This window comes from Triturus cristatus, chromosome 8 (genome assembly GCF_964204655.1).
Source record: "Triturus cristatus chromosome 8, aTriCri1.1, whole genome shotgun sequence".
NCBI lineage: Eukaryota > Metazoa > Chordata > Amphibia > Caudata > Salamandridae > Triturus > Triturus cristatus.
In genome coordinates this window covers 738,087,176-738,111,314 of record NC_140591.1, presented here as the reverse complement: position 1 = coordinate 738,111,314, position 24,139 = coordinate 738,087,176, and the positions used below count along the sequence as shown (strand labels likewise).

Here is a 24,139-nt window from a genome sequence, read left to right as displayed (position 1 = left end):
AGTGAGGAATAAGCACTGCTTTTGTTAATTTGCATAGGCAGAATAGAGACTTCTGGGAAAAGGCCGAAATTACAGTCACAGAAAATGGCTGCATCTATAGAGAACGCTAAGAAGTGTTGGCAGCTTTTCCTCTGACCCTGGCCACTTTTACAAGCAATCCTATGATAGTCAGCAGGACCCACCCTAAAAAGGAAGGGGCATCCACTTGGACCCTTTCCACCTTTTCTAAATCTCGCCTGATCGAGCACTGATTGAGCAGATAAGCACATGTCATTCTCATTTCAGAAAGGTATTGGTTAGCTTGCTGCTAGCAGCTCAGTTATGTTATGATGTTAGAGGCTATGCAAGGAATGCTTTAGTCCAGCGATATGCAGTTTTTATTGCGCCTTGCATTCAGCAGGAAGATCTTTAGCTTGAATCTGTGGCCTAGGTATTCACCTTGGTATTTCTTTTGGCACAAAGTGAAGGAGTATTTAAGAGAAAATGCACAATGTGTTTCTTATGTTGTTATGAACAACTTGTTACTCTTTCTCATTAAGCTTCAGCCACTGAAGAAATATATAAATAAGGGCTGACTTCCTGTAAGACGTGTCCAAAGCTGGGACGGAATAAAAGGAGACACTTGTAAATGATAGTGCTATCGTTTGAGAAAGGGTAAGTTGAGACTGACTTTCATGCGTATTCACAGACCAAGCATCATAAAGATACCAGCATGATCTTCATTGCGGGCTTAGAGCCGGTATTAGCTTTTGAGAGGTAAGAGGATTTTGAGGGCTCGTTGGTCTAGGGGTATGATTCTCGCTTTGGGTGCGAGAGGTCCCGGGTTCAAATCCCGGACGAGCCCTTTTCTTGGTACTCTTTTCAAGTTGTTTTGAAGTTTGCGTTTCAAAACCAACATCAATTTTTTCTTTGCAGTAGTGGATAATTCTTTGCTAGAGTCTCATGCTTCAGCCCTGCCCAGTCTGAGCTAATACCAAACATCTGGTCTTGCATGGCATGTACGAGCGTTCAGCTAGGGATGTCGGGCAGGTTGCATGAAAGAAATCTAAAGCCAGAGGCCCATGGAATAGCCAGTTCGGAGCAGTTTCATTACAGAAAAATCAACTGTAGGTATCTGTTTCTGTAGTGTAGTGGTTATCACGTTCGCCTCACACGCGAAAGGTCCCCGGTTCGAAACCGGGCAGAAACAGTTGTTATATTGTGTTGGCTACAATGTTGATAGGTGCCGTTTTGCCATGGAATTGTCCAAGCCCTGAAGATTATTTCATGCAATCTCGTTCCAAGAAAGGGAATTCTCTCAAAACACTAAAGTAATCGGCGTGTGGATGTATCTGTTGGTTCTCAGACCTTGCTTTCAAAAGAGCCCTGCAATCGGTTCACTGCTCACCTAGAACAAGCATTAACATGGAGAATTGTTGGCACCAACAGGAATCTTATTTTAGTGGAGTGTTTCTGGCTTTGAGTGCAGAGGCCCTCGGCTCAATTCCAAGATGATCCTTCTCAAGGTGATGATACAAATGCATTGTCACCTTTACGTTTAATGTCAGAATCATTTATTTCCAGTTGGTGGTGTAAGAATGTTTGCAACAGTATGGCGATTTTTCCTAGCCATGCATGAATGAAAGCATATCACTCGCCTTTAGGTGTTTTTCTAATACATTGATATTTGCATCTTCCTTCCTAGCCTGCATGTTTGACTATCTTACAGGCTGCATGTAATAAGTATCACATCAGGGCCCTTCTTCTACTCAATTCACAACTGTTCTATCACGACATAGATAAGAAAGCTGCATCTGCTTTTGTTGTGTAGTGGTAATCAGGTTTACCTGACGTGTGAAAGCCCCATGCTTTGAAAGTACACAGTAACAAAGAAACCGATGACTTTTATAATAAGGTGTCATGTGTGTCTCTTACTTTGCACAAAAAGTGCCAGAGATGACTTCATTTGCAGTCACTTGAAAAGTAGGGATTCTCCAATAAATGGTAAATGGTTGAAACAAATCTGAAGAAATGCATGACATACCTGTGTGTGTGTGTGTATGCATGTATGTATATATAGGGAGAGAGAGAGCGTCAATATAAACAGACTTTATTTCAATCAAGCTGTCTTTTCTATCCTTCAGGAGTAGAATGTTCTGATCATCAGCGCTCCAGAATGTAGTGTTTTCTTGGCAAGCATCACATATTGTGATGTGTTAGCTAAAAGTTCCATATCCTAGAGACTGATATATTCCTCTGTACTTGTACCTTGGGGATTCATCAAAACCTGGCATCATAAGCAGCTTTCTACTGCCACAGACTGGACAGCGAAACAATTTAAAATATCCCAGAAAAAGAAAATAAGCATGCTTAATCAGAGCTTTCTGGACAGGAAGGACATTTGAGCAAGTGAGGAATAAGCACTGCTTTTGTTAATTTGCATAGGCAGAATAGAGACTTCTGGGAAAAGGCCGAAATTACAGTCACAGAAAATGGCTGCATCTATAGAGAACGCTAAGAAGTGTTGGCAGCTTTTCCTCTGACCCTGGCCACTTTTACAAGCAATCCTATGATAGTCAGCAGGACCCACCCTAAAAAGGAAGGGGCATCCACTTGGACCCTTTCCACCTTTTCTAAATCTCGCCTGATCGAGCCTGATTGAGCACTGATTGAGCAGATAAGCACATGTCATTCTCATTTCAGAAAGGTATTGGTTAGCTTGCTGCTAGCAGCTCAGTTATGTTATGATGTTAGAGGCTATGCAAGGAATGCTTTAGTCCAGCGATATGCAGTTTTTATTGCGCCTTGCATTCAGCAGGAAGATCTTTAGCTTGAATCTGTGGCCTAGGTATTCACCTTGGTATTTCTTTTGGCACAAAGTGAAGGAGTATTTAAGAGAAAATGCACAATGTGTTTCTTATGTTGTTATGAACAACTTGTTACTCTTTCTCATTAAGCTTCAGCCACTGAAGAAATATATAAATAAGGGCTGACTTCCTGTAAGACGTGTCCAAAGCTGGGACGGAATAAAAGGAGACACTTGTAAATGATAGTGCTATCGTTTGAGAAAGGGTAAGTTGAGACTGACTTTCATGCGTATTCACAGACCAAGCATCATAAAGATACCAGCATGATCTTCATTGCGGGCTTAGAGCCGGTATTAGCTTTTGAGAGGTAAGAGGATTTTGAGGGCTCGTTGGTCTAGGGGTATGATTCTCGCTTTGGGTGCGAGAGGTCCCGGGTTCAAATCCCGGACGAGCCCTTTTCTTGGTACTCTTTTCAAGTTGTTTTGAAGTTTGCGTTTCAAAACCAACATCAATTTTTTCTTTGCAGTAGTGGATAATTCTTTGCTAGAGTCTCATGCTTCAGCCCTGCCCAGTCTGAGCTAATACCAAACATCTGGTCTTGCATGGCATGTACGAGCGTTCAGCTAGGGATGTCGGGCAGGTTGCATGAAAGAAATCTAAAGCCAGAGGCCCATGGAATAGCCAGTTCGGAGCAGTTTCATTACAGAAAAATCAACTGTAGGTATCTGTTTCTGTAGTGTAGTGGTTATCACGTTCGCCTCACACGCGAAAGGTCCCCGGTTCGAAACCGGGCAGAAACAGTTGTTATATTGTGTTGGCTACAATGTTGATAGGTGCCGTTTTGCCATGGAATTGTCCAAGCCCTGAAGATTATTTCATGCAATCTCGTTCCAAGAAAGGGAATTCTCTCAAAACACTAAAGTAATCGGCGTGTGGATGTATCTGTTGGTTCTCAGACCTTGCTTTCAAAAGAGCCCTGCAATCGGTTCACTGCTCACCTAGAACAAGCATTAACATGGAGAATTGTTGGCACCAACAGGAATCTTATTTTAGTGGAGTGTTTCTGGCTTTGAGTGCAGAGGCCCTCGGCTCAATTCCAAGATGATCCTTCTCAAGGTGATGATACAAATGCATTGTCACCTTTACGTTTAATGTCAGAATCATTTATTTCCAGTTGGTGGTGTAAGAATGTTTGCAACAGTATGGCGATTTTTCCTAGCCATGCATGAATGAAAGCATATCACTCGCCTTTAGGTGTTTTTCTAATACATTGATATTTGCATCTTCCTTCTTAGCCTGCATGTTTGACTATCTTACAGGCTGCATGTAATAAGTATCACATCAGGGCCCTTCTTCTACTCAATTCACAACTGTTCTATCACGACATAGATAAGAAAGCTGCATCTGCTTTTGTTGTGTAGTGGTAATCAGGTTTACCTGACGTGTGAAAGCCCCATGCTTTGAAAGTACACAGTAACAAAGAAACCGATGACTTTTATAAAAAGGTGTCATGTGTGTCTCTTACTTTGCACAAAAAGTGCCAGAGATGGCTTCATTTGCAGTCACTTGAAAAGTAGGGATTCTCCAATAAATGGTAAATGGTTTAAACAAATCTGAAGAAATGCATGACATACCTGTGTGTGTGTGTGTACGCATGTATGTATATATAGGGAGAGAGAGAGCGTCAATATAAACAGACTTTATTTCAATCAAGCTGTCTTTTCTATCCTTCAGGAGCAGAATGTTCTGATCATCAGCGCTCCAGAATGTAGTGTTTTCTTGGCAAGCATCACATATTGTGATGTGTTAGCTAAAAGTTCCATATCCTAGAGACTGATATATTCCTCTGTACTTGTACCTTGGGGATTCATCAAAACCTGGCATCATAAGCAGCTTTCTACTGCCACAGACTGGACAGCGAAACAATTTAAAATATCCCAGAAAAAGAAAATAAGCATGCTTAATCAGAGCTTTCTGGACAGGAAGGACATTTGAGCAAGTGAGGAATAAGCACTGCTTTTGTTAATTTGCATAGGCAGAATAGAGACTTCTGGGAAAAGGCCGAAATTACAGTCACAGAAAATGGCTGCATCTATAGAGAACGCTAAGAAGTGTTGGCAGCTTTTCCTCTGACCCTGACCACTTTTACAAGCAATCCTATGATAGTCAGCAGGACCCACCCTAAAAAGGAAGGGGCATCCACTTGGACCCTTTCCACCTTTTCTAAATCTCGCCTGATTGAGCACTGATTGAGCAGATAAGCACATGTCATTCTCATTTCAGAAAGGTATTGGTTAGCTTGCTGCTAGCAGCTCAGTTATGTTATGATGTTAGAGGCTATGCAAGGAATGCTTTAGTCCAGCGATATGCAGTTTTTATTGCGCCTTGCATTCAGCAGGAAGATCTTTAGCTTGAATCTGTGGCCTAGGTATTCACCTTGGTATTTCTTTTGGCACAAAGTGAAGGAGTATTTAAGAGAAAATGCACAATGTGTTTCTTATGTTGTTATGAACAACTTGTTACTCTTTCTCATTAAGCTTCAGCCACTGAAGAAATATATAAATAAGGGCTGACTTCCTGTAAGACGTGTCCAAAGCTGGGACGGAATAAAAGGAGACACTTGTAAATGATAGTGCTATCGTTTGAGAAAGGGTAAGTTGAGACTGACTTTCATGCGTATTCACAGACCAAGCATCATAAAGATACCAGCATGATCTTCATTGCGGGCTTAGAGCCGGTATTAGCTTTTGAGAGGTAAGAGGATTTTGAGGGCTCGTTGGTCTAGGGGTATGATTCTCGCTTTGGGTGCGAGAGGTCCCGGGTTCAAATCCCGGACGAGCCCTTTTCTTGGTACTCTTTTCAAGTTGTTTTGAAGTTTGCGTTTCAAAACCAACATCAATTTTTTCTTTGCAGTAGTGGATAATTCTTTGCTAGAGTCTCATGCTTCAGCCCTGCCCAGTCTGAGCTAATACCAAACATCTGGTCTTGCATGGCATGTACGAGCGTTCAGCTAGGGATGTCGGGCAGGTTGCATGAAAGAAATCTAAAGCCAGAGGCCCATGGAATAGCCAGTTCGGAGCAGTTTCATTACAGAAAAATCAACTGTAGGTATCTGTTTCTGTAGTGTAGTGGTTATCACGTTCGCCTCACACGCGAAAGGTCCCCGGTTCGAAACCGGGCAGAAACAGTTGTTATATTGTGTTGGCTACAATGTTGATAGGTGCCGTTTTGCCATGGAATTGTCCAAGCCCTGAAGATTATTTCATGCAATCTCGTTCCAAGAAAGGGAATTCTCTCAAAACACTAAAGTAATCGGCGTGTGGATGTATCTGTTGGTTCTCAGACCTTGCTTTCAAAAGAGCCCTGCAATCGGTTCACTGCTCACCTAGAACAAGCATTAACATGGAGAATTGTTGGCACCAACAGGAATCTTATTTTAGTGGAGTGTTTCTGGCTTTGAGTGCAGAGGCCCTCGGCTCAATTCCAAGATGATCCTTCTCAAGGTGATGATACAAATGCATTGTCACCTTTACGTTTAATGTCAGAATCATTTATTTCCAGTTGGTGGTGTAAGAATGTTTGCAACAGTATGGCGATTTTTCCTAGCCATGCATGAATGAAAGCATATCACTCGCCTTTAGGTGTTTTTCTAATACATTGATATTTGCATCTTCCTTCCTAGCCTGCATGTTTGACTATCTTACAGGCTGCATGTAATAAGTATCACATCAGGGCCCTTCTTCTACTCAATTCACAACTGTTCTATCACGACATAGATAAGAAAGCTGCATCTGCTTTTGTTGTGTAGTGGTAATCAGGTTTACCTGACGTGTGAAAGCCCCATGCTTTGAAAGTACACAGTAACAAAGAAACCGATGACTTTTATAAAAAGGTGTCATGTGCGTCTCTTACTTTGCACAAAAAGTGCCAGAGATGACTTCATTTGCAGTCACTTGAAAAGTAGGGATTCTCCAATAAATGGTAAATGGTTGAAACAAATCTGAAGAAATGCATGACATACCTGTGTGTGTGTGTGTACGCATGTATGTATATATAGGGAGAGAGAGAGCGTCAATATAAACAGACTTTATTTCAATCAAGCTGTCTTTTCTATCCTTCAGGAGCAGAATGTTCTGATCATCAGCGCTCCAGAATGTAGTGTTTTCTTGGCAAGCATCACATATTGTGATGTGTTAGCTAAAAGTTCCATATCCTAGAGACTGATATATTCCTCTGTACTTGTACCTTGGGGATTCATCAAAACCTGGCATCATAAGCAGCTTTCTACTGCCACAGACTGGACAGCGAAACAATTTAAAATATCCCAGAAAAAGAAAATAAGCATGCTTAATCAGAGCTTTCTGGACAGGAAGGACCTTTGAGCAAGTGAGGAATAAGCACTGCTTTTGTTAATTTGCATAGGCAGAATAGAGACTTCTGGGAAAAGGCCGAAATTACAGTCACAGAAAATGGCTGCATCTATAGAGAACGCTAAGAAGTGTTGGCAGCTTTTCCTCTGACCCTGACCACTTTTACAAGCAATCCTATGATAGTCAGCAGGACCCACCCTAAAAAGGAAGGGGCATCCACTTGGACCCTTTCCACCTTTTCTAAATCTCGCCTGATTGAGCACTGATTGAGCAGATAAGCACATGTCATTCTCATTTCAGAAAGGTATTGGTTAGCTTGCTGCTAGCAGCTCAGTTATGTTATGATGTTAGAGGCTATGCAAGGAATGCTTTAGTCCAGCGATATGCAGTTTTTATTGCGCCTTGCCTTCACCAGGAAGATCTTTAGCTTGAATCTGTGGCCTAGGTATTCACCTTGGTATTTCTTTTGGCACAAAGTGAAGGAGTATTTGAGAGAAAATGCACAATGTGTTTCTTATGTTGTTATGAACAACTTGTTACTCTTTCTCATTAAGCTTCAGCCACTGAAGAAATATATAAATAAGGGCTGACTTCCTGTAAGACGTGTCCAAAGCTGGGACGGAATAAAAGGAGACACTTGTAAATGATAGTGCTATCGTTTGAGAAAGGGTAAGTTGAGACTGACTTTCATGCGTATTCACAGACCAAGCATCATAAAGATACCAGCATGATCTTCATTGCGGGCTTAGAGCCGGTATTAGCTTTTGAGAGGTAAGAGGATTTTGAGGGCTCGTTGGTCTAGGGGCATGATTCTCGCTTTGGGTGCGAGAGGTCCCGGGTTCAAATCCCGGACGAGCCCTTTTCTTGGTACTCTTTTCAAGTTGTTTTGAAGTTTGCGTTTCAAAACCAACATCAATTTTTTCTTTGCAGTAGTGGATAATTCTTTGCTAGAGTCTCATGCTTCAGCCCTGCCCAGTCTGAGCTAATACCAAACATCTGGTCTTGCATGGCATGTACGAGCGTTCAGCTAGGGATGTCGGGCAGGTTGCATGAAAGAAATCTAAAGCCAGAGGCCCATGGAATAGCCAGTTCGGAGCAGTTTCATTACAGAAAAATCAACTGTAGGTATCTGTTTCTGTAGTGTAGTGGTTATCACGTTCGCCTCACACGCGAAAGGTCCCCGGTTCGAAACCGGGCAGAAACAGTTGTTATATTGTGTTGGCTACAATGTTGATAGGTGCCGTTTTGCCATGGAATTGTCCAAGCCCTGAAGATTATTTCATGCAATCTCGTTCCAAGAAAGGGAATTCTCTCAAAACACTAAAGTAATCGGCGTGTGGATGTATCTGTTGGTTCTCAGACCTTGCTTTCAAAAGAGCCCTGCAATCGGTTCACTGCTCACCTAGAACAAGCATTAACATGGAGAATTGTTGGCACCAACAGGAATCTTATTTTAGTGGAGTGTTTCTGGCTTTGAGTGCAGAGGCCCTCGGCTCAATTCCAAGATGATCCTTCTCAAGGTGATGATACAAATGCATTGTCACCTTTACGTTTAATGTCAGAATCATTTATTTCCAGTTGGTGGTGTAAGAATGTTTGCAACAGTATGGCGATTTTTCCTAGCCATGCATGAATGAAAGCATATCACTCGCCTTTAGGTGTTTTTCTAATACATTGATATTTGCATCTTCCTTCTTAGCCTGCATGTTTGACTATCTTACAGGCTGCATGTAATAAGTATCACATCAGGGCCCTTCTTCTACTCAATTCACAACTGTTCTATCACGACATAGATAAGAAAGCTGCATCTGCTTTTGTTGTGTAGTGGTAATCAGGTTTACCTGACGTGTGAAAGCCCCATGCTTTGAAAGTACACAGTAACAAAGAAACCGATGACTTTTATAAAAAGGTGTCATGTGTGTCTCTTACTTTGCACAAAAAGTGCCAGAGATGGCTTCATTTGCAGTCACTTGAAAAGTAGGGATTCTCCAATAAATGGTAAATGGTTTAAACAAATCTGAAGAAATGCATGACATACCTGTGTGTGTGTGTGTACGCATGTATGTATATATAGGGAGAGAGAGAGCGTCAATATAAACAGACTTTATTTCAATCAAGCTGTCTTTTCTATCCTTCAGGAGCAGAATGTTCTGATCATCAGCGCTCCAGAATGTAGTGTTTTCTTGGCAAGCATCACATATTGTGATGTGTTAGCTAAAAGTTCCATATCCTAGAGACTGATATATTCCTCTGTACTTGTACCTTGGGGATTCATCAAAACCTGGCATCATAAGCAGCTTTCTACTGCCACAGACTGGACAGCGAAACAATTTAAAATATCCCAGAAAAAGAAAATAAGCATGCTTAATCAGAGCTTTCTGGACAGGAAGGACATTTGAGCAAGTGAGGAATAAGCACTGCTTTTGTTAATTTGCATAGGCAGAATAGAGACTTCTGGGAAAAGGCCGAAATTACAGTCACAGAAAATGGCTGCATCTATAGAGAACGCTAAGAAGTGTTGGCAGCTTTTCCTCTGACCCTGACCACTTTTACAAGCAATCCTATGATAGTCAGCAGGACCCACCCTAAAAAGGAAGGGGCATCCACTTGGACCCTTTCCACCTTTTCTAAATCTCGCCTGATTGAGCACTGATTGAGCAGATAAGCACATGTCATTCTCATTTCAGAAAGGTATTGGTTAGCTTGCTGCTAGCAGCTCAGTTATGTTATGATGTTAGAGGCTATGCAAGGAATGCTTTAGTCCAGCGATATGCAGTTTTTATTGCGCCTTGCATTCAGCAGGAAGATCTTTAGCTTGAATCTGTGGCCTAGGTATTCACCTTGGTATTTCTTTTGGCACAAAGTGAAGGAGTATTTGAGAGAAAATGCACAATGTGTTTCTTATGTTGTTATGAACAACTTGTTACTCTTTCTCATTAAGCTTCAGCCACTGCAGAAAAATATAAATAAGGGCTGACTTCCTGTAAGACGTGTCCAAAGCTGGGACGGAATAAAAGGAGACACTTGTAAATGATAGTGCTATCGTTTGAGAAAGGGTAAGTTGAGACTGACTTTCATGCGTTTTCACAGACCAAGCATCATAAAGATACCAGCATGATCTTCATTGCGGGCTTAGAGCCGGTATTAGCTTTTGAGAGGTAAGAGGATTTTGAGGGCTCGTTGGTCTAGGGGTATGATTCTCGCTTTGGGTGCGTGAGGTCCCGGGTTCAAATCCCGGACGAGCCCTTTTCTTGGTACTCTTTTCAAGTTGTTTTGAAGTTTGCGTTTCAAAACCAACATCAATTTTTTCTTTGCAGTAGTGGATAATTCTTTGCTAGAGTCTCATGCTTCAGCCCTGCCCAGTCTGAGCTAATACCAAACATCTGGTCTTGCATGGCATGTACGAGCGTTCAGCTAGGGATGTCGGGCAGGTTGCATGAAAGAAATCTAAAGCCAGAGGCCCATGGAATAGCCAGTTCGGAGCAGTTTCATTACAGAAAAATCAACTGTAGGTATCTGTTTCTGTAGTGTAGTGGTTATCAAGTTCGCCTCACACGCGAAAGGTCCCCGGTTCGAAACCGGGCAGAAACAGTTGTTATATTGTGTTGGCTACAATGTTGATAGGTGCCGTTTTGCCATGGAATTGTCCAAGCCCTGAAGATTATTTCATGCAATCTCGTTCCAAGAAAGGGAATTCTCTCAAAACACTAAAGTAATCGGCGTGTGGATGTATCTGTTGGTTCTCAGACCTTGCTTTCAAAAGAGCCCTGCAATCGGTTCACTGCTCACCTAGAACAAGCATTAACATGGAGAATTGTTGGCACCAACAGGAATCTTATTTTAGTGGAGTGTTTCTGGCTTTGAGTGCAGAGGCCCTCGGCTCAATTCCAAGATGATCCTTCTCAAGGTGATGATACAAATGCATTGTCACCTTTACGTTTAATGTCAGAATCATTTATTTCCAGTTGGTGGTGTAAGAATGTTTGCAACAGTATGGCGATTTTTCCTAGCCATGCATGAATGAAAGCATATCACTCGCCTTTAGGTGTTTTTCTAATACATTGATATTTGCATCTTCCTTCCTAGCCTGCATGTTTGACTATCTTACAGGCTGCATGTAATAAGTATCACATCAGGGCCCTTCTTCTACTCAATTCACAACTGTTCTATCACGACATAGATAAGAAAGCTGCATCTGCTTTTGTTGTGTAGTGGTAATCAGGTTTACCTGACGTGTGAAAGCCCCATACTTTGAAAGTACACAGTAACAAAGAAACCGATGACTTTTATAATAAGGTGTCATGTGTGTCTCTTACTTTGCACAAAAAGTGCCAGAGATGACTTCATTTGCAGTCACTTGAAAAGTAGGGATTCTCCAATAAATGGTAAATGGTTGAAACAAATCTGAAGAAATGCATGACATACCTGTGTGTGTGTGTGTATGCATGTATGTATATATAGGGAGAGAGAGAGCGTCAATATAAACAGACTTTATTTCAATCAAGCTGTCTTTTCTATCCTTCAGGAGTAGAATGTTCTGATCATCAGCGCTCCAGAATGTAGTGTTTTCTTGGCAAGCATCACATATTGTGATGTGTTAGCTAAAAGTTCCATATCCTAGAGACTGATATATTCCTCTGTACTTGTACCTTGGGGATTCATCAAAACCTGGCATCATAAGCAGCTTTCTACTGCCACAGACTGGACAGCGAAACAATTTAAAATATCCCAGAAAAAGAAAATAAGCATGCTTAATCAGAGCTTTCTGGACAGGAAGGACATTTGAGCAAGTGAGGAATAAGCACTGCTTTTGTTAATTTGCATAGGCAGAATAGAGACTTCTGGGAAAAGGCCGAAATTACAGTCACAGAAAATGGCTGCATCTATAGAGAACGCTAAGAAGTGTTGGCAGCTTTTCCTCTGACCCTGGCCACTTTTACAAGCAATCCTATGATAGTCAGCAGGACCCACCCTAAAAAGGAAGGGGCATCCACTTGGACCCTTTCCACCTTTTCTAAATCTCGCCTGATTGAGCACTGATTGAGCAGATAAGCACATGTCATTCTCATTTCAGAAAGGTATTGGTTAGCTTGCTGCTAGCAGCTCAGTTATGTTATGATGTTAGAGGCTATGCAAGGAATGCTTTAGTCCAGCGATATGCAGTTTTTATTGCGCCTTGCATTCAGCAGGAAGATCTTTAGCTTGAATCTGTGGCCTAGGTATTCACCTTGGTATTTCTTTTGGCACAAAGTGAAGGAGTATTTAAGAGAAAATGCACAATGTGTTTCTTATGTTGTTATGAACAACTTGTTACTCTTTCTCATTAAGCTTCAGCCACTGAAGAAATATATAAATAAGGGCTGACTTCCTGTAAGACGTGTCCAAAGCTGGGACGGAATAAAAGGAGACACTTGTAAATGATAGTGCTATCGTTTGAGAAAGGGTAAGTTGAGACTGACTTTCATGCGTATTCACAGACCAAGCATCATAAAGATACCAGCATGATCTTCATTGCGGGCTTAGAGCCGGTATTAGCTTTTGAGAGGTAAGAGGATTTTGAGGGCTCGTTGGTCTAGGGGTATGATTCTCGCTTTGGGTGCGAGAGGTCCCGGGTTCAAATCCCGGACGAGCCCTTTTCTTGGTACTCTTTTCAAGTTGTTTTGAAGTTTGCGTTTCAAAACCAACATCAATTTTTTCTTTGCAGTAGTGGATAATTCTTTGCTAGAGTCTCATGCTTCAGCCCTGCCCAGTCTGAGCTAATACCAAACATCTGGTCTTGCATGGCATGTACGAGCGTTCAGCTAGGGATGTCGGGCAGGTTGCATGAAAGAAATCTAAAGCCAGAGGCCCATGGAATAGCCAGTTCGGAGCAGTTTCATTACAGAAAAATCAACTGTAGGTATCTGTTTCTGTAGTGTAGTGGTTATCACGTTCGCCTCACACGCGAAAGGTCCCCGGTTCGAAACCGGGCAGAAACAGTTGTTATATTGTGTTGGCTACAATGTTGATAGGTGCCGTTTTGCCATGGAATTGTCCAAGCCCTGAAGATTATTTCATGCAATCTCGTTCCAAGAAAGGGAATTCTCTCAAAACACTAAAGTAATCGGCGTGTGGATGTATCTGTTGGTTCTCAGACCTTGCTTTCAAAAGAGCCCTGCAATCGGTTCACTGCTCACCTAGAACAAGCATTAACATGGAGAATTGTTGGCACCAACAGGAATCTTATTTTAGTGGAGTGTTTCTGGCTTTGAGTGCAGAGGCCCTCGGCTCAATTCCAAGATGATCCTTCTCAAGGTGATGATACAAATGCATTGTCACCTTTACGTTTAATGTCAGAATCATTTATTTCCAGTTGGTGGTGTAAGAATGTTTGCAACAGTATGGCGATTTTTCCTAGCCATGCATGAATGAAAGCATATCACTCGCCTTTAGGTGTTTTTCTAATACATTGATATTTGCATCTTCCTTCCTAGCCTGCATGTTTGACTATCTTACAGGCTGCATGTAATAAGTATCACATCAGGGCCCTTCTTCTACTCAATTCACAACTGTTCTATCACGACATAGATAAGAAAGCTGCATCTGCTTTTGTTGTGTAGTGGTAATCAGGTTTACCTGACGTGTGAAAGCCCCATGCTTTGAAAGTACACAGTAACAAAGAAACCGATGACTTTTATAAAAAGGTGTCATGTGCGTCTCTTACTTTGCACAAAAAGTGCCAGAGATGACTTCATTTGCAGTCACTTGAAAAGTAGGGATTCTCCAATAAATGGTAAATGGTTGAAACAAATCTGAAGAAATGCATGACATACCTGTGTGTGTGTGTGTACGCATGTATGTATATATAGGGAGAGAGAGAGCGTCAATATAAACAGACTTTATTTCAATCAAGCTGTCTTTTCTATCCTTCAGGAGCAGAATGTTCTGATCATCAGCGCTCCAGAATGTAGTGTTTTCTTGGCAAGCATCACATATTGTGATGTGTTAGCTAAAAGTTCCATATCCTAGAGACTGATATATTCCTCTGTACTTGTACCTTGGGGATTCATCAAAACCTGGCATCATAAGCAGCTTTCTACTGCCACAGACTGGACAGCGAAACAATTTAAAATATCCCAGAAAAAGAAAATAAGCATGCTTAATCAGAGCTTTCTGGACAGGAAGGACCTTTGAGCAAGTGAGGAATAAGCACTGCTTTTGTTAATTTGCATAGGCAGAATAGAGACTTCTGGGAAAAGGCCGAAATTACAGTCACAGAAAATGGCTGCATCTATAGAGAACGCTAAGAAGTGTTGGCAGCTTTTCCTCTGACCCTGACCACTTTTACAAGCAATCCTATGATAGTCAGCAGGACCCACCCTAAAAAGGAAGGGGCATCCACTTGGACCCTTTCCACCTTTTCTAAATCTCGCCTGATTGAGCACTGATTGAGCAGATAAGCACATGTCATTCTCATTTCAGAAAGGTATTGGTTAGCTTGCTGCTAGCAGCTCAGTTATGTTATGATGTTAGAGGCTATGCAAGGAATGCTTTAGTCCAGCGATATGCAGTTTTTATTGCGCCTTGCCTTCACCAGGAAGATCTTTAGCTTGAATCTGTGGCCTAGGTATTCACCTTGGTATTTCTTTTGGCACAAAGTGAAGGAGTATTTGAGAGAAAATGCACAATGTGTTTCTTATGTTGTTATGAACAACTTGTTACTCTTTCTCATTAAGCTTCAGCCACTGCAGAAATATATAAATAAGGGCTGACTTCCTGTAAGACGTGTCCAAAGCTGGGACGGAATAAAAGGAGACACTTGTAAATGATAGTGCTATCGTTTGAGAAAGGGTAAGTTGAGACTGACTTTCATGCGTATTCACAGACCAAGCATCATAAAGATACCAGCATGATCTTCATTGCGGGCTTAGAGCCGGTATTAGCTTTTGAGAGGTAAGAGGATTTTGAGGGCTCGTTGGTCTAGGGGTATGATTCTCGCTTTGGGTGCGAGAGGTCCCGGGTTCAAATCCCGGACGAGCCCTTTTCTTGGTACTCTTTTCAAGTTGTTTTGAAGTTTGCGTTTCAAAACCAACATCAATTTTTTCTTTGCAGTAGTGGATAATTCTTTGCTAGAGTCTCATGCTTCAGCCCTGCCCAGTCTGAGCTAATACCAAACATCTGGTCTTGCATGGCATGTACGAGCGTTCAGCTAGGGATGTCGGGCAGGTTGCATGAAAGAAATCTAAAGCCAGAGGCCCATGGAATAGCCAGTTCGGAGCAGTTTCATTACAGAAAAATCAACTGTAGGTATCTGTTTCTGTAGTGTAGTGGTTATCAAGTTCGCCTCACACGCGAAAGGTCCCCGGTTCGAAACCGGGCAGAAACAGTTGTTATATTGTGTTGGCTACAATGTTGATAGGTGCCGTTTTGCCATGGAATTGTCCAAGCCCTGAAGATTATTTCATGCAATCTCGTTCCAAGAAAGGGAATTCTCTCAAAACACTAAAGTAATCGGCGTGTGGATGTATCTGTTGGTTCTCAGACCTTGCTTTCAAAAGAGCCCTGCAATCGGTTCACTGCTCACCTAGAACAAGCATTAACATGGAGAATTGTTGGCACCAACAGGAATCTTATTTTAGTGGAGTGTTTCTGGCTTTGAGTGCAGAGGCCCTCGGCTCAATTCCAAGATGATCCTTCTCAAGGTGATGATACAAATGCATTGTCACCTTTACGTTTAATGTCAGAATCATTTATTTCCAGTTGGTGGTGTAAGAATGTTTGCAACAGTATGGCGATTTTTCCTAGCCATGCATGAATGAAAGCATATCACTCGCCTTTAGGTGTTTTTCTAATACATTGATATTTGCATCTTCCTTCCTAGCCTGCATGTTTGACTATCTTACAGGCTGCATGTAATAAGTATCACATCAGGGCCCTTCTTCTACTCAATTCACAACTGTTCTATCACGACATAGATAAGAAAGCTGCATCTGCTTTTGTTGTGTAGTGGTAATCAGGTTTACCTGACGTGTGAAAGCCCCATGCTTTGAAAGTACACAGTAACAAAGAAACCGATGACTTTTATAATAAGGTGTCATGTGTGTCTCTTACTTTGCACAAAAAGTGCCAGAGATGACTTCATTTGCAGTCACTTGAAAAGTAGGGATTCTCCAATAAATGGTAAATGGTTGAAACAAATCTGAAGAAATGCATGACATACCTGTGTGTGTGTGTGTATGCATGTATGTATATATAGGGAGAGAGAGAGCGTCAATATAAACAGACTTTATTTCAATCAAGCTGTCTTTTCTATCCTTCAGTAGCAGAATGTTCTGATCATCAGCGCTCCAGAATGTAGTGTTTTCTTGGCAAGCATCACATATTGTGATGTGTTAGCTAAAAGTTCCATATCCTAGAGACTGATATATTCCTCTGTACTTGTACCTTGGGGATTCATCAAAACCTGGCATCATAAGCAGCTTTCTACTGCCACAGACTGGACAGCGAAACAATTTAAAATATCCCAGAAAAAGAAAATAAGCATGCTTAATCAGAGCTTTCTGGACAGGAAGGACATTTGAGCAAGTGAGGAATAAGCACTGCTTTTGTTAATTTGCATAGGCAGAATAGAGACTTCTGGGAAAAGGCCGAAATTACAGTCACAGAAAATGGCTGCATCTATAGAGAACGCTAAGAAGTGTTGGCAGCTTTTCCTCTGACCCTGACCACTTTTACAAGCAATCCTATGATAGTCAGCAGGACCCACCCTAAAAAGGAAGGGGCATCCACTTGGACCCTTTCCACCTTTTCTAAATCTCGCCTGATTGAGCACTGATTGAGCAGATAAGCACATGTCATTCTCATTTCAGAAAGGTATTGGTTAGCTTGCTGCTAGCAGCTCAGTTATGTTATGATGTTAGAGGCTATGCAAGGAATGCTTTAGTCCAGCGATATGCAGTTTTTATTGCGCCTTGCATTCAGCAGGAAGATCTTTAGCTTGAATCTGTGGCCTAGGTATTCACCTTGGTATTTCTTTTGGCACAAAGTGAAGGAGTATTTAAGAGAAAATGCACAATGTGTTTCTTATGTTGTTATGAACAACTTGTTACTCTTTCTCATTAAGCTTCAGCCACTGAAGAAATATATAAATAAGGGCTGACTTCCTGTAAGACGTGTCCAAAGCTGGGACGGAATAAAAGGAGACACTTGTAAATGATAGTGCTATCGTTTGAGAAAGGGTAAGTTGAGACTGACTTTCATGCGTATTCACAGACCAAGCATCATAAAGATACCAGCATGATCTTCATTGCGGGCTTAGAGCCGGTATTAGCTTTTGAGAGGTAAGAGGATTTTGAGGGCTCGTTGGTCTAGGGGTATGATTCTCGCTTTGGGTGCGAGAGGTCCCGGGTTCAAATCCCGGACGAGCCCTTTTCTTGGTACTCTTTTCAAGTTGTTTTGAAGTTTGCGTTTCAAAACCAACATCAATTTTTTCTTTGCAGTAGTGGATAATTCTTTGCTAGAGTCTCATGCTTCAGCCCTGCCCAGTCTGAGCTAATACCAAACATCTGGTCTTGCATGGCATGTACGAGCGTTCAGCTAGGGATGTCGGGCAGGTTGCATGAAAGAAATCTAAAGCCAGAGGCCCATGGAATAGCCAGTTCGGAGCAGTTTCATTACAGAAAAATCAACTGTAGGTATCTGTTTCTGTAGTGTAGTGGTTATCAAGTTCGCCTCACACGCGAAAGGTCCCCGGTTCGAAACCGGGCAGAAACAGTTGTTATATTGTGTTGGCTACAATGTTGATAGGTGCCGTTTTGCCATGGAATTGTCCAAGCCCTGAAGATTATTTCATGCAATCTCGTTCCAAGAAAGGGAATTCTCTCAAAACACTAAAGTAATCGGCGTGTGGATGTATCTGTTGGTTCTCAGACCTTGCTTTCAAAAGAGCCCTGCAATCGGTTCACTGCTCACCTAGAACAAGCATTAACATGGAGAATTGTTGGCACCAACAGGAATCTTATTTTAGTGGAGTGTTTCTGGCTTTGAGTGCAGAGGCCCTCGGCTCAATTCCAAGATGATCCTTCTCAAGGTGATGATACAAATGCATTGTCACCTTTACGTTTAATGTCAGAATCATTTATTTCCAGTTGGTGGTGTAAGAATGTTTGCAACAGTATGGCGATTTTTCCTAGCCATGCATGAATGAAAGCATATCACTCGCCTTTAGGTGTTTTTCTAATACATTGATATTTGCATCTTCCTTCCTAGCCTGCATGTTTGACTATCTTACAGGCTGCATGTAATAAGTATCACATCAGGGCCCTTCTTCTACTCAATTCACAACTGTTCTATCACGACATAGATAAGAAAGCTGCATCTGCTTTTGTTGTGTAGTGGTAATCAGGTTTACCTGACGTGTGAAAGCCCCATGCTTTGAAAGTACACAGTAACAAAGAAACCGATGACTTTTATAAAAAGGTGTCATGTGCGTCTCTTACTTTGCACAAAAAGTGCCAGAGATGACTTCATTTGCAGTCACTTGAAAAGTAGGGATTCTCCAATAAATGGTAAATGGTTGAAACAAATCTGAAGAAATGCATGACATACCTGTGTGTGTGTGTGTACGCATGTATGTATATATAGGGAGAGAGAGAGCGTCAATATAAACAGACTTTATTTCAATCAAGCTGTCTTTTCTATCCTTCAGGAGCAGAATGTTCTGATCATCAGCGCTCCAGAATGTAGTGTTTTCTTGGCAAGCATCACATATTGTGATGTGTTAGCTAAAAGTTCCATATCCTAGAGACTGATATATTCCTCTGTACTTGTACCTTGGGGATTCATCAAAACCTGGCATCATAAGCAGCTTTCTACTGCCACAGACTGGACAGCGAAACAATTTAAAATATCCCAGAAAAAGAAAATAAGCATGCTTAATCAGAGCTTTCTGGACAGGAAGGACCTTTGAGCAAGTGAGGAATAAGCACTGCTTTTGTTAATTTGCATAGGCAGAATAGAGACTTCTGGGAAAAGGCCGAAATTACAGTCACAGAAAATGGCTGCATCTATAGAGAACGCTAAGAAGTGTTGGCAGCTTTTCCTCTGACCCTGACCACTTTTACAAGCAATCCTATGATAGTCAGCAGGACCCACCCTAAAAAGGAAGGGGCATCCACTTGGACCCTTTCCACCTTTTCTAAATCTCGCCTGATTGAGCACTGATTGAGCAGATAAGCACATGTCATTCTCATTTCAGAAAGGTATTGGTTAGCTTGCTGCTAGCAGCTCAGTTATGTTATGATGTTAGAGGCTATGCAAGGAATGCTTTAGTCCAGCGATATGCAGTTTTTATTGCGCCTTGCATTCAGCAGGAAGATCTTTAGCTTGAATCTGTGGCCTAGGTATTCACCTTGGTATTTCTTTTGGCACAAAGTGAAGGAGTATTTGAGAGAAAATGCACAATGTGTTTCTTATGTTGTTATGAACAACTTGTTACTCTTTCTCATTAAGCTTCAGCCACTGAAGAAATATATAAATAAGGGCTGACTTCCTGTAAGACGTGTCCAAAGCTGGGACGGAATAAAAGGAGACACTTGTAAATGATAGTGCTATCGTTTGAGAAAGGGTAAGTTGAGACTGACTTTCATGCGTATTCACAGACCAAGCATCATAAAGATACCAGCATGATCTTCATTGCGGGCTTAGAGCCGGTATTAGCTTTTGAGAGGTAAGAGGATTTTGAGGGCTCGTTGGTCTAGGGGTATGATTCTCGCTTTGGGTGCGAGAGGTCCCGGGTTCAAATCCCGGACGAGCCCTTTTCTTGGTACTCTTTTCAAGTTGTTTTGAAGTTTGCGTTTCAAAACCAACATCAATTTTTTCTTTGCAGTAGTGGATAATTCTTTGCTAGAGTCTCATGCTTCAGCCCTGCCCAGTCTGAGCTAATACCAAACATCTGGTCTTGCATGGCATGTACGAGCGTTCAGCTAGGGATGTCGGGCAGGTTGCATGAAAGAAATCTAAAGCCAGAGGCCCATGGAATAGCCAGTTCGGAGCAGTTTCATTACAGAAAAATCAACTGTAGGTATCTGTTTCTGTAGTGTAGTGGTTATCAAGTTCGCCTCACACGCGAAAGGTCCCCGGTTCGAAACCGGGCAGAAACAGTTGTTATATTGTGTTGGCTACAATGTTGATAGGTGCCGTTTTGCCATGGAATTGTCCAAGCCCTGAAGATTATTTCATGCAATCTCGTTCCAAGAAAGGGAATTCTCTCAAAACACTAAAGTAATCGGCGTGTGGATGTATCTGTTGGTTCTCAGACCTTGCTTTCAAAAGAGCCCTGCAATCGGTTCACTGCTCACCTAGAACAAGCATTAACATGGAGAATTGTTGGCACCAACAGGAATCTTATTTTAGTGGAGTGTTTCTGGCTTTGAGTGCAGAGGCCCTCGGCTCAATTCCAAGATGATCCTTCTCAAGGTGATGATACAAATGCATTGTCACCTTTACGTTTAATGTCAGAATCATTTATTTCCAGTTGGTGGTGTAAGAATGTTTGCAACAGTATGGCGATTTTTCCTAGCCATGCATGAATGAAAGCATATCACTCGCCTTTAGGTGTTTTTCTAATACATTGATATTTGCATCTTCCTTCCTAGCCTGCATGTTTGACTATCTTACAGGCTGCATGTAATAAGTATCACATCAGGGCCCTTCTTCTACTCAATTCACAACTGTTCTATCACGACATAGATAAGAAAGCTGCATCTGCTTTTGTTGTGTAGTGGTAATCAGGTTTACCTGACGTGTGAAAGCCCCATGCTTTGAAAGTACACAGTAACAAAGAAACCGATGACTTTTATAAAAAGGTGTCATGTGCGTCTCTTACTTTGCACAAAAAGTGCCAGAGATGACTTCATTTGCAGTCACTTGAAAAGTAGGGATTCTCCAATAAATGGTAAATGGTTGAAACAAATCTGAAGAAATGCATGACATACCTGTGTGTGTGTGTGTACGCATGTATGTATATATAGGGAGAGAGAGAGCGTCAATATAAACAGACTTTATTTCAATCAAGCTGTCTTTTCTATCCTTCAGGAGCAGAATGTTCTGATCATCAGCGCTCCAGAATGTAGTGTTTTCTTGGCAAGCATCACATATTGTGATGTGTTAGCTAAAAGTTCCATATCCTAGAGACTGATATATTCCTCTGTACTTGTACCTTGGGGATTCATCAAAACCTGGCATCATAAGCAGCTTTCTACTGCCACAGACTGGACAGCGAAACAATTTAAAATATCCCAGAAAAAGAAAATAAGCATGCTTAATCAGAGCTTTCTGGACAGGAAGGACCTTTGAGCAAGTGAGGAATAAGCACTGCTTTTGTTAATTTGCATAGGCAGAATAGAGACTTCTGGGAAAAGGCCGAAATTACAGTCACAGAAAATGGCTGCATCTATAGAGAACGCTAAGAAGTGTTGGCAGCTTTTCCTCTGACCCTGGCCACTTTTACAAGCAATCCTATGATAGTCAGCAGGACCCACCCTAAAAAGGAAGGGGCATCCACTTGGACCCTTTCCACCTTTTCTAAATCTCGCCTGATCGAGCACTGATTGAGCAGATAAGCACATGTCATTCTCATTTCAGAAAGGTATTGGTTAGCTTGCTGCTAGCAGCTCAGTTATGTTATGATGTTAGAGGCTATGCAAGGAATGCTTTAGTCCAGCGATATGCAGTTTTTATTGCGCCTTGCATTCAGCAGGAAGATCTTTAGCTTGAATCTGTGGCCTAGGTATTCACCTTGGTATTTCTTTTGGCACAAAGTGAAGGAGTATTTAAGAGAAAATGCACAATGTGTTTCTTATGTTGTTATGAACAACTTGTTACTCTTTCTCATTAAGCTTCAGCCACTGAAGAAATATATAAATAAGGGCTGACTTCCTGTAAGACGTGTCCAAAGCTGGGACGGAATAAAAGGAGACACTTGTAAATGATAGTGCTATCGTTTGAGAAAGGGTAAGTTGAGACTGACTTTCATGCGTATTCACAGACCAAGCATCATAAAGATACCAGCATGATCTTCATTGCGGGCTTAGAGCCGGTATTAGCTTTTGAGAGGTAAGAGGATTTTGAGGGCTCGTTGGTCTAGGGGTATGATTCTCGCTTTGGGTGCGAGAGGTCCCGGGTTCAAATCCCGGACGAGCCCTTTTCTTGGTACTCTTTTCAAGTTGTTTTGAAGTTTGCGTTTCAAAACCAACATCAATTTTTTCTTTGCAGTAGTGGATAATTCTTTGCTAGAGTCTCATGCTTCAGCCCTGCCCAGTCTGAGCTAATACCAAACATCTGGTCTTGCATGGCATGTACGAGCGTTCAGCTAGGGATGTCGGGCAGGTTGCATGAAAGAAATCTAAAGCCAGAGGCCCATGGAATAGCCAGTTCGGAGCAGTTTCATTACAGAAAAATCAACTGTAGGTATCTGTTTCTGTAGTGTAGTGGTTATCACGTTCGCCTCACACGCGAAAGGTCCCCGGTTCGAAACCGGGCAGAAACAGTTGTTATATTGTGTTGGCTACAATGTTGATAGGTGCCGTTTTGCCATGGAATTGTCCAAGCCCTGAAGATTATTTCATGCAATCTCGTTCCAAGAAAGGGAATTCTCTCAAAACACTAAAGTAATCGGCGTGTGGATGTATCTGTTGGTTCTCAGACCTTGCTTTCAAAAGAGCCCTGCAATCGGTTCACTGCTCACCTAGAACAAGCATTAACATGGAGAATTGTTGGCACCAACAGGAATCTTATTTTAGTGGAGTGTTTCTGGCTTTGAGTGCAGAGGCCCTCGGCTCAATTCCAAGATGATCCTTCTCAAGGTGATGATACAAATGCATTGTCACCTTTACGTTTAATGTCAGAATCATTTATTTCCAGTTGGTGGTGTAAGAATGTTTGCAACAGTATGGCGATTTTTCCTAGCCATGCATGAATGAAAGCATATCACTCGCCTTTAGGTGTTTTTCTAATACATTGATATTTGCATCTTCCTTCCTAGCCTGCATGTTTGACTATCTTACAGGCTGCATGTAATAAGTATCACATCAGGGCCCTTCTTCTACTCAATTCACAACTGTTCTATCACGACATAGATAAGAAAGCTGCATCTGCTTTTGTTGTGTAGTGGTAATCAGGTTTACCTGACGTGTGAAAGCCCCATGCTTTGAAAGTACACAGTAACAAAGAAACCGATGACTTTTATAAAAAGGTGTCATGTGCGTCTCTTACTTTGCACAAAAAGTGCCAGAGATGACTTCATTTGCAGTCACTTGAAAAGTAGGGATTCTCCAATAAATGGTAAATGGTTGAAACAAATCTGAAGAAATGCATGACATACCTGTGTGTGTGTGTGTACGCATGTATGTATATATAGGGAGAGAGAGAGCGTCAATATAAACAGACTTTATTTCAATCAAGCTGTCTTTTCTATCCTTCAGGAGCAGAATGTTCTGATCATCAGCGCTCCAGAATGTAGTGTTTTCTTGGCAAGCATCACATATTGTGATGTGTTAGCTAAAAGTTCCATATCCTAGAGACTGATATATTCCTCTGTACTTGTACCTTGGGGATTCATCAAAACCTGGCATCATAAGCAGCTTTCTACTGCCACAGACTGGACAGCGAAACAATTTAAAATATCCCAGAAAAAGAAAATAAGCATGCTTAATCAGAGCTTTCTGGACAGGAAGGACCTTTGAGCAAGTGAGGAATAAGCACTGCTTTTGTTAATTTGCATAGGCAGAATAGAGACTTCTGGGAAAAGGCCGAAATTACAGTCACAGAAAATGGCTGCATCTATAGAGAACGCTAAGAAGTGTTGGCAGCTTTTCCTCTGACCCTGACCACTTTTACAAGCAATCCTATGATAGTCAGCAGGACCCACCCTAAAAAGGAAGGGGCATCCACTTGGACCCTTTCCACCTTTTCTAAATCTCGCCTGATTGAGCACTGATTGAGCAG

At 41.7% G+C, this 24,139-nt stretch overlaps 14 non-coding genes across 14 annotated transcripts; all 14 read left to right on the top strand.

The window, feature by feature from the left end:
• Positions 1 to 772: 772 nt before the first annotated feature.
• TRNAP-UGG (transfer RNA proline (anticodon UGG)) lies at positions 773 to 844 on the top strand. The gene has a single exon. It is a non-coding gene; the product is annotated as a tRNA-Pro (tRNA).
• A 272-nt stretch (positions 845 to 1,116) lies between these two features.
• Positions 1,117 to 1,189, top strand: TRNAV-CAC (transfer RNA valine (anticodon CAC)). Its single transcript has one exon. It is a non-coding gene; the product is annotated as a tRNA-Val (tRNA).
• A 1,980-nt stretch (positions 1,190 to 3,169) lies between these two features.
• Positions 3,170 to 3,241, top strand: TRNAP-UGG (transfer RNA proline (anticodon UGG)). Its single transcript has one exon. It is a non-coding gene; the product is annotated as a tRNA-Pro (tRNA).
• Positions 3,242 to 3,513: 272 nt separating this feature from the next.
• On the top strand, positions 3,514 to 3,586 carry TRNAV-CAC (transfer RNA valine (anticodon CAC)). Its single transcript has one exon. It is a non-coding gene; the product is annotated as a tRNA-Val (tRNA).
• Positions 3,587 to 5,556: 1,970 nt separating this feature from the next.
• TRNAP-UGG (transfer RNA proline (anticodon UGG)) lies at positions 5,557 to 5,628 on the top strand. Its single transcript has one exon. It is a non-coding gene; the product is annotated as a tRNA-Pro (tRNA).
• A 272-nt stretch (positions 5,629 to 5,900) lies between these two features.
• On the top strand, positions 5,901 to 5,973 carry TRNAV-CAC (transfer RNA valine (anticodon CAC)). Its single transcript has one exon. It is a non-coding gene; the product is annotated as a tRNA-Val (tRNA).
• A 2,314-nt stretch (positions 5,974 to 8,287) lies between these two features.
• TRNAV-CAC (transfer RNA valine (anticodon CAC)) lies at positions 8,288 to 8,360 on the top strand. Its single transcript has one exon. It is a non-coding gene; the product is annotated as a tRNA-Val (tRNA).
• Positions 8,361 to 12,717: 4,357 nt separating this feature from the next.
• Positions 12,718 to 12,789, top strand: TRNAP-UGG (transfer RNA proline (anticodon UGG)). Its single transcript has one exon. It is a non-coding gene; the product is annotated as a tRNA-Pro (tRNA).
• A 272-nt stretch (positions 12,790 to 13,061) lies between these two features.
• TRNAV-CAC (transfer RNA valine (anticodon CAC)) lies at positions 13,062 to 13,134 on the top strand. Its single transcript has one exon. It is a non-coding gene; the product is annotated as a tRNA-Val (tRNA).
• Positions 13,135 to 15,104: 1,970 nt separating this feature from the next.
• On the top strand, positions 15,105 to 15,176 carry TRNAP-UGG (transfer RNA proline (anticodon UGG)). Its single transcript has one exon. It is a non-coding gene; the product is annotated as a tRNA-Pro (tRNA).
• A 2,315-nt stretch (positions 15,177 to 17,491) lies between these two features.
• TRNAP-UGG (transfer RNA proline (anticodon UGG)) lies at positions 17,492 to 17,563 on the top strand. The gene has a single exon. It is a non-coding gene; the product is annotated as a tRNA-Pro (tRNA).
• Positions 17,564 to 19,878: 2,315 nt separating this feature from the next.
• TRNAP-UGG (transfer RNA proline (anticodon UGG)) lies at positions 19,879 to 19,950 on the top strand. The gene has a single exon. It is a non-coding gene; the product is annotated as a tRNA-Pro (tRNA).
• Positions 19,951 to 22,265: 2,315 nt separating this feature from the next.
• On the top strand, positions 22,266 to 22,337 carry TRNAP-UGG (transfer RNA proline (anticodon UGG)). Its single transcript has one exon. It is a non-coding gene; the product is annotated as a tRNA-Pro (tRNA).
• Positions 22,338 to 22,609: 272 nt separating this feature from the next.
• On the top strand, positions 22,610 to 22,682 carry TRNAV-CAC (transfer RNA valine (anticodon CAC)). Its single transcript has one exon. It is a non-coding gene; the product is annotated as a tRNA-Val (tRNA).
• Positions 22,683 to 24,139: the final 1,457 nt, after the last annotated feature.